The sequence below is a fragment of the Pteropus vampyrus genome, unplaced genomic scaffold (assembly GCF_000151845.1).
Source record: "Pteropus vampyrus isolate Shadow unplaced genomic scaffold, Pvam_2.0 Scaffold254, whole genome shotgun sequence".
NCBI lineage: Eukaryota > Metazoa > Chordata > Mammalia > Chiroptera > Pteropodidae > Pteropus > Pteropus vampyrus.
Window position 1 is genome coordinate 1980927 of NW_011889035.1, and position 12493 is coordinate 1993419.

The window sequence follows — 12493 nt, forward strand, 5'->3', positions numbered from 1 at the left end:
AAATTCCTATATCAGATGACACTGTTGGTATCAGATGACACCAACAGCATACACTGTGGAACAGCAATGAGGAGCCCATGCATAGACTAGCAAGAATTTTGCTTAAGAGTTGGATGAAACACCAATGTGAAGAGTCTGATTCGATTCTTGAAATGGAAAATACCCATATCAGAAAGAGGTGCTCGCAACTTTTCTATTTGTCACTGAAAACCAGCATCATAGGAATAGAACACTTTGATAATTAGCAATTAATGTGTGAGCTCTGATATTTGAAATCATTGTTGACAAAGAGGTCCTATTAGGTATGAACTTGAGTAAGTCGCTCAATCTCTTTACCTCAATTTCCTTACCTGTGATCTGAGTGTCAGGCTCCATGATCACTAAAGTACTTTCTAAATATCCCAAGTAGTTTTAGTTTTAGTTCTCTGGCCACTGAAGTTGGGCCCTCTCGGGCTAGAAGCAGGCTGTTGGTCCATAAGCCCTTGGATTTCCTGCTGTTTGGGAAGGTAGCAGAGTATAATAGTTAAGAACAATGGCTCCAGGTGAGGCAAATCAAAATTAGCCCCTCTATGCCTCAGTTTCCACATGTGTTGAATGAAAATAATGTAATGAGACCACTTACCACAAAGTGCTGTCGTATTAAAAACGATTACTTGGCAGAGTTCTTGATATATAGAAAGCTACTATTACTATTGTCATTGTTTGATGATGATGATGATGATGGTGATGATAATGATTACCACCTCTATTCTAACTGATATCAATTGGCAGGGCAGCAGAAATAGATTTGGTTGGGGCTTGTTCTCAAATGGGAAAACTGAGGCAATGAGCTAGAAATTGCAGACCAAAGGCCATCCAGTGAGTGAGTAATAGAACCTGAAATCGAGCCAAGAAATGGGTTTCCTGAGGATAGTTATAAAGCATGTTCGGATCTCACTGAGTCTTATGAGATTTCCCAATGAAAAAGGGTCCCACTTTCTCTACTCTAACATCAGTTTGAAGGCCATCTATCAAAGAAAGGCATATGGGCATGCCTGCAGATGATCCAATTTTAAGGATAAAAGGACTGGGGATGATAAACTCCCTGAAATAAGTTTCTCTTACCAGAGCTCTCTCATGTAGCTTAAGTGTTGATGAATAAGATCCCACTACAAAGACAGAGGTCATGGAAAAGTGCTAAAGGATGACCCATCTGTCCACCGATGGAAACTTCCCAATAATCACTGACCATACATACTCTGAAGACAAAAATGTTCTTTGTCCTCATACTCACTTATATACAAGATATACAGTAGACGCTCGCTAAATATTAATTAGGTCAAATCTTTATTGCCTCTCACCATTTTCCACTATTAAATCCCACGATTACATTAATGGAATGCAGATATGCTCCCGTTACTGACACACTTAAAATCAAAATTCTAAATTTAATTCACCATATATAAACCTTTGCTATTATTTAGCACCCCAGCATTTATTGGTAATGATAAGGTAATCACACCTCTTTCATCTTCACTCATGCAGTTTGGATGAGAATGACTCCACACCCCCAGCTCAAGATGTGACATTGGACTAGATATTCAGAGGACCACACTTTTTTGATCTCAGTAATTGGCTCAGAAAGTGCCAACGAAGAACAAAGAGACTTTTCTGGAGCTGCAAAAAGAGAAGTAGCGATTCTTTTCCACTGAATTTAAACCTTGGAACATGTGACCCAACTCTACCCAGGGCCTGTGAATAAAGGCAGAACAACAGAGCATAGAGCTCACAGATGAAAGAAGTGACATTGTGGTGATGTTGCTTGGCCCCCTGAATTCAGCAGTAGTCCAAGCCAGCCTACCACCCTTGACTATTCAGTTATATGACTGAATAAATTCTCCTTATTAAAAGCAACCAATTCAAATTTGTTTTTGTTTTTGGGTTTTTGGATTTTTTTTGTATTTGTTCATATAGAACTTGACCAGTGTATTAATCTGCTAGGGCTGCCATAACAAAGTACCACAGACTGAGTGGATTAAACAGCAGAAATTTATTTTTCTTTCAGGTCAGAGGCCTAGAAGTCTAAGATCAAGGTGCTGGCAGGTTTGGTTTCTTCTGAGGCCTCCCTCCTTGGCTTACAAATGGCCACCTTCTCACTATATCCTCTGGTATTTCCTCTCACACAGTATTTCCTCTGATGTCTCTCTTTCTGTGTCCAAATTTCCTCTTCTTATAAGGACACCAGTTATATTGAATTAGGGCCCACCCTAATGGCCTCATTTTAACTAAATCACCTCTTTAAAAGCCTTATCTTCAAATACAGTCACATTCTGAAGTACCAGGGGGTAAGGCTTCAACATCTGAATTTGGTAAGATACAATTTAGCCCATGACAGCCAGTAAGAGTTACAAAAAAAGTTCAGAAAAACAAAGAGAAGAAAATTATCAAAGAAACTATATGAAAGTACTTACCAGAGATGAAAGATAAGCATTTCTAAATTGAAAGGGCCCACCAAGTGTGCAGCACAATGAAACAGACCCTCACCTAGACACATCACTGTGAAATTTCACAATAATAAGGAAAAAGAGAAGACCCTATGAGATTTTAGAATGAAGAAAACAGGTCACCTACAAGGGAACGAGAATCAGACTGGAACCAGGCTTCTCCTTGGCAGCACTGGAAACTAGAAGACAATGGAATAAGGCCTTCAAATTTCTAGGAAAAAAATATTCTCAACCTTGAATTCTCTACCCAGACAAACTATCACTTGCATTGAGAACAGAATAAAAACAAAGCTAGGCATTCAAAATTAAGAATTTATTTTGAATATGCTTTTTTGGAGAAACCGTTGATGATATGCCCCAGTAAAACAAAAGAGCAAAACAAGAACGAGGAAGATTTAGGCTCCAAAACACCAAGGCAGTGAGGGAGCCCAGAGCAATGATTGTATAGCATCTAGAGAGCAGTTAGTCAGCGGACAGAGAGTCCTAGAGGGGGTGTCTGAGGAAAATAGATGGAGGATATTTAACAGAATGCCTATTGGATCAAGTATTCAAGAATAAATTAAGAATGTAATAAAAGGAAACAGTGCCAGAAAAAGGAAGGTGTCAAACATTATTTAAACAAAAACGAACAACCAAAAAATGCCCAAAGCTCTACAAGAGAGGAGCTATAATCATAGAACAAAATTAGGTTCTGCACTAAACAGTTAAAATGATCTTCAGCTCTGAAACTAAACTCATAGACAAAGCACAGAGTACAGTTACGGTTTCAGAACAGAGTGCAAATATTATCAGTCCTGACAATGTGGAAACTCAAATGATAGAAGTTGGGAGGTAGAAGGCAGGAAGGAGAGTTGAAAGAAAGGGAAAAGATGTAAATATTCTTTTTTTTGCAAGGTAGAGAGTCAAAGATGTCTGTAGCTTGCTGAACAAGAAATAGAGTGATAATTTTATGACAAAGTTTCAAAGGAAACCAATAAAAGAAATAAGATACTGATACAGCTAAATTAAAATGTTGAAAGAAAGGGGATGAAGGATGGTAAAATCATAGTAGATCAATGGCAGAAATTCAATAACTAATTTTGAAAACTGATCAATCAAAAAATGGGAGTGTAAACATTTTATTTTGAGGTATGGAGGTAACACCAAAAGATTACAAGTGGCTGCCCTAGGAAAAAGGACAGGAGTCAGAAAAGGATGAGGCAAGGAACTTTTACTACCATTTTTTTTACACTATTTGATTTATTAACTATGGTCGATTCTTTTATAAATTTAATTTTTAAATGTTAAAGCATTCTGGGATCACTGCCAACAGCTTTTAGTCCCTTGTTCATGTACATATTCTAATTCTCATGGGCAGCTGCCCAGATCCCAGCGCCAAGAAGTCCTTGGGTGCGACCATCTGTCTTTTCATCCATCTTTCTGTGAACACCATAAGCCATAAAGCTTCCATAATCTTCCATAGGTCAAGGACTTTTAACAGCTTTTGGTATTTATGTGGTACCTTTCATCTGAGGACTACGGTGCATGTTATGACATTTCACCATGTTCCTGTGGAGAATGTAGGAGGCAGGTGTTATTAACCCCATTATGCATATGGGAAAATTGAGGCAAAGGACTCTCATAACCAACCTGTTAGGTTGGTTCTATCATTCAGAATTAAGGGAGTAACTGCTGAGCCTCAGGACCCTTGTAAGGGACTGGAAGATTTAACCTAGCTTTTTAAAGTCTTAAAGAGGATTCTTTGTGAAAACACTTGTGAGTAGGCTTACTTATGGGCTCCATCTCTTCCCGCTTTCAACTAAGCGATCTGGGGCCAAGGAAGGGTGGAGCCGAGGAAAGAAGGGAGTAAGTCACAGAGAGTGCATAAAGGTCAGAAGAAATGAGAAAGAAATGAGTTAATCACAGGCAGAGTCTTATCTATTCACTAAATCAATCAGAAAGCATTTATAACACCCCCTGTTAGGTTTTCAGGTCTGTGATTGATGGCAGGGAGAATTCAAAGAAGAACAGAATTGGTGCCCATTCATCAGTAGCTTGTAATTTACTTGGATTCATAAGAAATATACACATTGAAAACTATGGAAACAAATGAACCGAGAGGTGTAAACAGAACAGTAAGTGAAATAAGATTTTAGGGGAAAGTAAGGTGAGCAAGGGCTTGAACAGTCATTTTTTTCAACCTGTATTTCTTTATTGAGCAAAATAGGCTAGGCAACCTACTGGAGGCCTAGGCAGCACTGGAAACTAGAAATAATACCTCATTCCTGATCTTATGGGCTCAAAGTCTAGATTATCTGGGGAGAAACAGTTGGCAGAGAGTGTGCAGCAGGAAAGGGTGGTTAGGAAAGCCTCCCAGAGGAAGTAAGATCTATAAACTGAGGCCTAAATTAAAAATGGACACTCTGCCTGCTAAGGAGAGAGAGAACTTCTGGGCAGAGAGAGGGGCCATCCAGACAGAGGAAGGCAGTGGAAGAAAGAGGCTTCAAGAAGAAGGCCTTGAGCTCGGATTTGAAAATCCTTCTCTGTGATCACTTAGCTTTTTTCTCCTGGGCTAGGACTCTTCCCTCCACTGAATCCATTTTTGCCTAACTGAGTTTAAGAAAAATATCTCTCCTCCATTTCCAAATCCATCTTTTTCTTGCCTTGCCTAACTTTAATGGTGGTATTGAAATAGTGTCTATTGCTAAAAAAAAAAAGGAAGAAGAAGAAAAAGAAGAAGAAGAAGAAGAAAGAAAGAAAGAAAGAAAGAAAAAAGAAAAATCTCCTGCAATTTTTTAATAAGAATTTAGTTAAAAGATATATTCTTTAGTAAGAATATTTTTATGTTTGTGTGAGTTCATTGTCCAAGAACTGCTTCTATCACCACAAAGTTGCATCTTGAATCTGACACAGGACACCAGGGTCTGGTCAAAGACCTACTTGCAAGTCAACAGATGGACTCCAGAAGGAAAGCCAGCCTGTGGAGCTGTTGGATCACGTTGGGTGACTCAACGGGAGCAAAAGCCCACAGAGCACTGGGTTTCACCAAAGAAGGAGTATGCAACATTCTCAGCCCCACTTGCTGTTCATGGAGACCAGGAGTCAGAGGGTTGGGACAGCCACTCAGTTTACCAGCTTAATAACCAAGGAGGAATATTCCCTGGATGCCTGTGACTAGGACTCTGGGCCAAATAGAAGGAAATCACCTGGATTAATGCACATCATCAATAACAACCCAGCTCCTCCACACCTCAAAGGAAATGGGTCCCTGGTTTCTCTTTCTCTGGAACAAGAACAATAGGTGGCATATGACAGCAGAACTCAATGGTTTCTGTGTGCTGGGCCAGTCATAAAAGCTGTTGACTTTCCAGCTCTTCAGTGCCCTTCCTCTGCTGCCCTATCTCCCCATTCCTTTTCTGTTCCTTTAAGTGTTAAGAGCTCAACTCAGGAATATTCTCTGTTCACCACTCAAGACAAGGCTTACTAAGTAAAAAGAAGAAGATCCTCAGTCTGTGCAGAGCCTTTGCTGAGTGCAGGAGCCCAGCCATCACCCTCCCTAAGAACCATGGAGCCGCGGGAGGATGCTTGCACCTGTATTGACTCAACTCAGGATCACCTATCTCCACTGCAAAGTGCATCCTAATTCTCTTTGTGTCTCCGCACAGAGCCTGTTACATATATATCTTCTCTCCTAAAAACAGATGATTGATATTATTACTACTAACAACAAAGTTATTAGTAATAAATATTTTATTGTAACTAATGTTATCAAAGTCAGCATAAATACTTATAATCATTACTAATAGTAATGAATTTAACTATTTGTTTCACGAAAACCCCTGTAGAGTTCATGGATTTGTCCATGAACCCTCAGGAAACAGGCATGACATTTTTCAAGTTTAATATTTTCTTAATTAGTAAAATTAAAAACTGAATAAGAGAACCTATGCTCTGCTGCTCTTTTCATATAATTCTCCTCACCTCACCAGGGTTTTATGTTCTCACAAAGTCTAGGCTCCCTCTAATGGTCATATTTGGTTACAAAGAACTTCCTCAGATTCACCCAGAAATCTGATCTAATCTCTCCGTTTGAGGGACATTTAGTAGCAATGACCAAGATGTGGTCTTTCGGACTCTCTGCTACCTTCTGACATTTGTGAGTAATAAAGCCCAAAAAGGGTAACGTTCAATCCAAATTTCTGTCAACTGATGTTTGGAAAAGAAGTCAAAATAAATTTTTAAATTAAATCTATTGGAGTGACATTGGTTAATAAAATTATATGTTTCAAGTGTACAATTCAAAAATACATCACATGTATATTGCATTGTGTGTTCACCACTGCAGATAAATTTCCTCCTGTCACCATATATTTGACCCTCTTTACCCTTATCTACCTCTCCTCCTCCCCTTTTCCCCTCTGGTACCCACTAAACTGCTGTCTGTGTGTTTTCGTATGTCTTATTTGTTTGCTGCTTTCAGTTTTATATCCCCCACATAAGTGAAATCATATAGTTCTCAACTTTTTCTATCTGACATATTTCACTTAGCATGATAATCTCAAGATCCATCCATGTTGTCACAAATGGCAGTATTTCATCTTTTCTTATGGCTGAGTAAAATTCAATTGTATATATGTACCATATCTTTATCCAATCATCTATTGAAGGGCATTTCGATTATTTCCATCTCTTAGCCACGATGAATAATGCTGCAATGAACACTGAGGTGCATATATCTTTACAAATGTCTTCACATTTTGTGCATAGATACCCAGAAGAGAGATTGCTGGGTCACATGGTAATTCTGTTCTTAATTTTTTTCATGAACCTCCATACTGATTTCCATAATGGCTGTTCCAATTTACATTCCCACTAGGGTTCCTATTTCCCTACAACCTCTCTGACACTTGTTATTACTTGTCCTGTTGATGACAGCCATTCTAACAGGTGTGAGGTGGTATCTCATTGTGGTTTTGATTTGCATTTCCCTAATAGCTAGTGATGTTGAGCATCTTTTCATATGGCTGTTGATCTTGAGAAAAAAGAACAAGGCTGGAAGTATCACACTGTCTGACTTCAAATTATACTGAAAAGTGACAATAATCAAAACAGCATGGTATTGGCAGGAAAACAGACACAGAGACCAATGGAACAGAATTGAGAGCCCAGAAATAAACATATATATGGGCAAATAATTTTCAACAAAGGAGCCAGAAATATACAATGGAGGAAAAGAAAGCCTCCTCAATAAATGGTGCTGGGAAAATTGGAGAGGCACATACAAAAGAATGAAACTAGAATGCTATCTGTCAAAATGGATCAAACTCAAAATGGATCAAAGACCTAATTATAAGATCTAAAACAATAAATTACATTGAAGAAAACATAGGTACTAAACTCGTGGACCTTGGATTTAGAGAGGATTTTATGAATTTGACCTCAAAGTCAAGGGAAATAAAAGCGAAAATAAATAAATGGGACTGTATCAAACTAAAAAGCTTCTGCACAGCGAAAGAAACCGTCAACAAGACAAAGAGGCCACCAACTGAATGGGAAATATATTGGCAAACAACACCTCTGATAAGGGACTAATATCCAAAGTATATAAAAATAAATTTTTAAAACACACATAAAAACTGTTCAGTAATGTCAGTTGAGAATTGAGGTGATGAGACTATCATGTTTGAACCAGAAGAACAATGAAATTACAAAAGGACAATACATATTAGACAGAGCTATGGGACCTCAGAGGTGTTAGAGAATCTAACATTCATCAAGTTCAGCTGCCTACTTGACCTTTAGTTCCCTCTACCACATCCTGCCAGAGTACCATGCCAGCCTCCCTTAGCCTGACCCTGCATGAGTCTAAGTCAGTCATGGCAATAAACAAGCTGGCTGCTCATGAGGCAAAACTGGAGAGGAAGTTCCCACCATCTTTTTTCTTAAAAAAAGAAAAAAAACGACATTCTATATAATTTCAACCCTATTTAATTAATTATCCATTTTTTAAAGGCAAATGAATTATACGGGTGTAGTTTCTACTTTAAAATTTCGAACAATTCTAATAAATGCAAAATCACTATTTCTGAAGTTATTTAAAATATTGCATCTCTGGGGATTAAACATGGTGGCATAAGAGATGTTCCCAGACCTCTCCCCTTGAAACGAAGATAAGCTGAACACCTAAAACTCAACAAAAAACATCCAAACTGCACACCAGCACGTCTGAGCGTGGTCTGAGCTACCACAGGTCAGAGCCCCAGGTGTCAGGCAGTGGACTAGGAGAAACAAAGACGCTGCCGCTCACAGCCAGAGCTCCCTGTAGGAGAAGGGGGAGGGGAGAAGGAGCAGTGAGTTCCCTGAACAGCCCTGCCTGGGAGTGCTGTGAGCTCCATGCAGCTGGCGGCAGTGCCCAATCATCAGAGCAGAAGGCAGAGAAACAAGGACGACAGAAAAGCAGGGACGGCAGAGGAACAACAGTTGATTTTTACCAGCCACGGTTGCAAAACTGAGTCTGAGCCACAGCCTCCAACCCCCAACCCAAAGGACCCCCTCCCCCCATACCATCCAAGACGGAACACTGCAGAGCCCCAGGAGAATCTGAGCAAACACTACCAAAACTGTCACTAACACTGACAGGAATGGAGACTAAGGGTAGCTAGCATGATTAAATATCTACAAGAAAATAAAGGCATTATTAACACTTTATATAAAGCAGAGATCCAAGAGGCTTAAAAACCACCTACTGGAAACTAAAAGAAAAACATCTTATTGCAACAAGCTAGAGACCATTATAAAATAAATCTTCTTTTTAGGAAAAAAAAAAAAAGCAGAACACACTTCCATTAATACCCAGGCAGAGAAATAGTCCATTAAACACCATGAACAATCAAGGTGACAAGCCATCTCAGAAAGAAAGAAAAAAATCTCCAGAAAATAAGCTTACAGGCATAGAAATATGTGACTTAAATGACAGGGAATTTTGGATGGTACTTTTGAAAAAACTCAGTGAGATCCGAAACGAATCATATCAAATTTCAGGAATTGAAAAAACAACAAGACGAGCAGAATGAGTTCTTTAGCAAGGAGACTGAAACCCTCAAAAAGAACTGAATAGACCTTCTGGAGATAAAGAACACATTGCAAGAGTTGAAAAATGAAATAACAAGCTTGGGAAATAGAGTCAACCAAATGGAGGAAAAGATTAGTGATATTGAAGACAGAAATCTAGAAATAAATCAGAAGGAAGAAGAGAGAAACTGAAGGATGAAAAATAATGAAAGAGAAATTCAAGAACTAGCTGATACCATCAGGAGAGGAAACATAAAAATAATGGGAATTCTCAAAGGGGAGGAAAAGGAACAGGTATTAGAAAGCATTTTCAGACAAATAGTTGATGAGAATTTCTCAAATCTAAGAAATGAGCTGGAGCTTGGAATTCAAGAAGTCAATAGAACACCCAATTATCTCAACCCAAAAAGGCCTTCACCAAGACACATCGTATTAAAATGATCAAAAATCAACAACAAAGATAGAATTCTTAGGGCAGCCAGGGAAAAGAAGCTGGTAAACCTATAAAGGAAAATCCATTAGATTATCGTCGAACTTCTCAGCACAAACCTTACAACCCAGAAAGGAGTGGAATCAAATATCCTAACTATTAAATGAAAGGAACTACCAGCCGAGAATAATGTATCCAGCTAAGCTCTCCTTTAGATGTGAAGGAGAAATAAAGACCTTTCCAGATATACAAAAATTGAGGGAATTCTTCACTACAAGGCCTGCACTACAGGAAATACTAAAAGAGGTCAGCTCACCTAAAAATAACGACAACAACAACAAAAAAGCATAATTAGAAGTAAGGTACTAGCAGGCTGATAAAAGCAGAGGAGTGCAACCCTTACTACGAACAGAGCATTATAAGCTTAAAATAAGAAGAGATTTGCTATAACAAAATAGTAATGAACGTTCAGCATACATAGGGACAAAATGAGACAATGATGACTGAAAAGGGGAGGATTCAAAGATCCAAATTCGTAGAGGGGAATGGAGATAAGGCACATGCAGAAGAAAAGGTATGACTATATATACAATTATGCTTTTCATATTCGTAATGGTAACCACAGGCCAAAGATTTAGAACTGTAGTATATATAAGATAAAACAAGAAGGACCAGAGGGAAAACCCACAAAAGCCAACCAAAATAAAGAAAACAGAAGCACAAGGACAAGGAAGCAATGGAATCACCAAGCTACCAGAAAGCAAAAGATAAAATAGCTATAAGAAGACCTCACATTTCAATAATCACCCTAAATGTAAATGGACTGAACTCAACAATAAAAAGGCACAGAGTTGCAGATTGGATCAAAAAACAAAACCCAACCATATGCTGCCTCCAGGAGACACATCTTAGTTCCAAAGACAAATATAGACTCAAAGTGAAAGGGTGGAAAATGATATTTCAAGCAAATAGCATTCAGAGAAAAGCGAGTGTAGCGGTACTAATATTGGACAAAATAGACTTCAAAATCAAAAAAAGTAAAGAAAGATACTGACGGCACTTTATAATGATAAAGGAAATCATGCACCAAGAAGACGTAACACTTATTGATGTCTATGCTCTCAATCAGGGAGCCCTGAAATATGTAAAGCAATTACTAACAGAACTAAAGGGAGAAACAGACCAAAACACTATCACAGTACGGGACCTAAATACCCCACTATTAAATATGGACAGATCATTCAAACAGAAAATTAATAAGGAAATAACATCCTTAAATGATACATTAGACCAACTGGATATAATTCACATTTACAGAGCCTTCCATCCCAAAATAGCTGCTTATACATTCTTCTCTAGTGCACATGGAACATTCTCAAGAATCGACCACATACTGGGACATGGAGATAGAATCAAGAAATACAAGAGGGTTTAAATCATATCATCCATATTCTCTGATCATAATGCTCTGAAACTAGAGATCAACTGTAAAAAGAAAGCAGAAAGAACCACAAATAAATAGAGATTAAACAACATACTACTGAAGAATAACCGGGTCAGAGAAGAAATAAAAAGGGAAATCAAGAGATACATAGAAACGAATGATAATGATAGTACAACATAGCAAAACTTTCAGGACATGGCAAAAGCAGTCATAAGAGGAAAGTTCATATCATTACAAGCCTACCTCCAAAAACAAGAACAAGCTCAAATAAACAACCTAATGCTTCATCTTAAAAAACTAGAAAAGGAAGAACAAATGAAGCCTAAAGTCAGCAGAAGGAAAAAAATAATCAAAATTAGAGCAGAAATAAATGAAATTGAAAACAAAGAAAATCAATAGAAAAAATAAATGCAGCAAAGAGCTGGTGGTTATTTGAGGTTAATAAAATTGACAAATCCTGGCTAGACTCACTAAAGAAAAAAGAGAAAGGGCACAAAGAAACAAAGGCAGGGATGAAAGAGGAGAAATTACGACAGACACTGCAGAAATACAAAGAATCATACAAGAATACTATGAAAAAGTATATAACACCAAATTCAATAACCTAGAAGAAGTGGACCAGTACTTAGAAAAATAGAACCTTCCTAGATTGAATCAAGAAGAACTGGAAAGTCTAAATAGACGGATCAGCAGTATGGAAATTGAAACAATCATCAAAAACCTACCCAAAAGTAAAAGTCCAGGACCAGATAGCTTTACAAGTGAATTCTACCAAATATTCAAAGAAGATTTAATACCTATTCTCTTCAAACTCTTCCAAAAAATCAAAGAGGAGGCAATAATTCCCAAATCATTTTATGAGGCCAAAATTACCTTGATACCAAAACCTGGTAAAGATAACACAAAAAAAGAAAACTACAGACCAATATCTCTCATGAACACAGATGCAAAAATCCTAAATAAGATACTAGCGAACTGAATACAGCAACATATTAAAAAGATTAAACACCACAATCAAGTGGGCTTCATCCCAGAGGCACAGAGATGGTTCAACATACACAAATTGATTAAGGTGACACACCATAT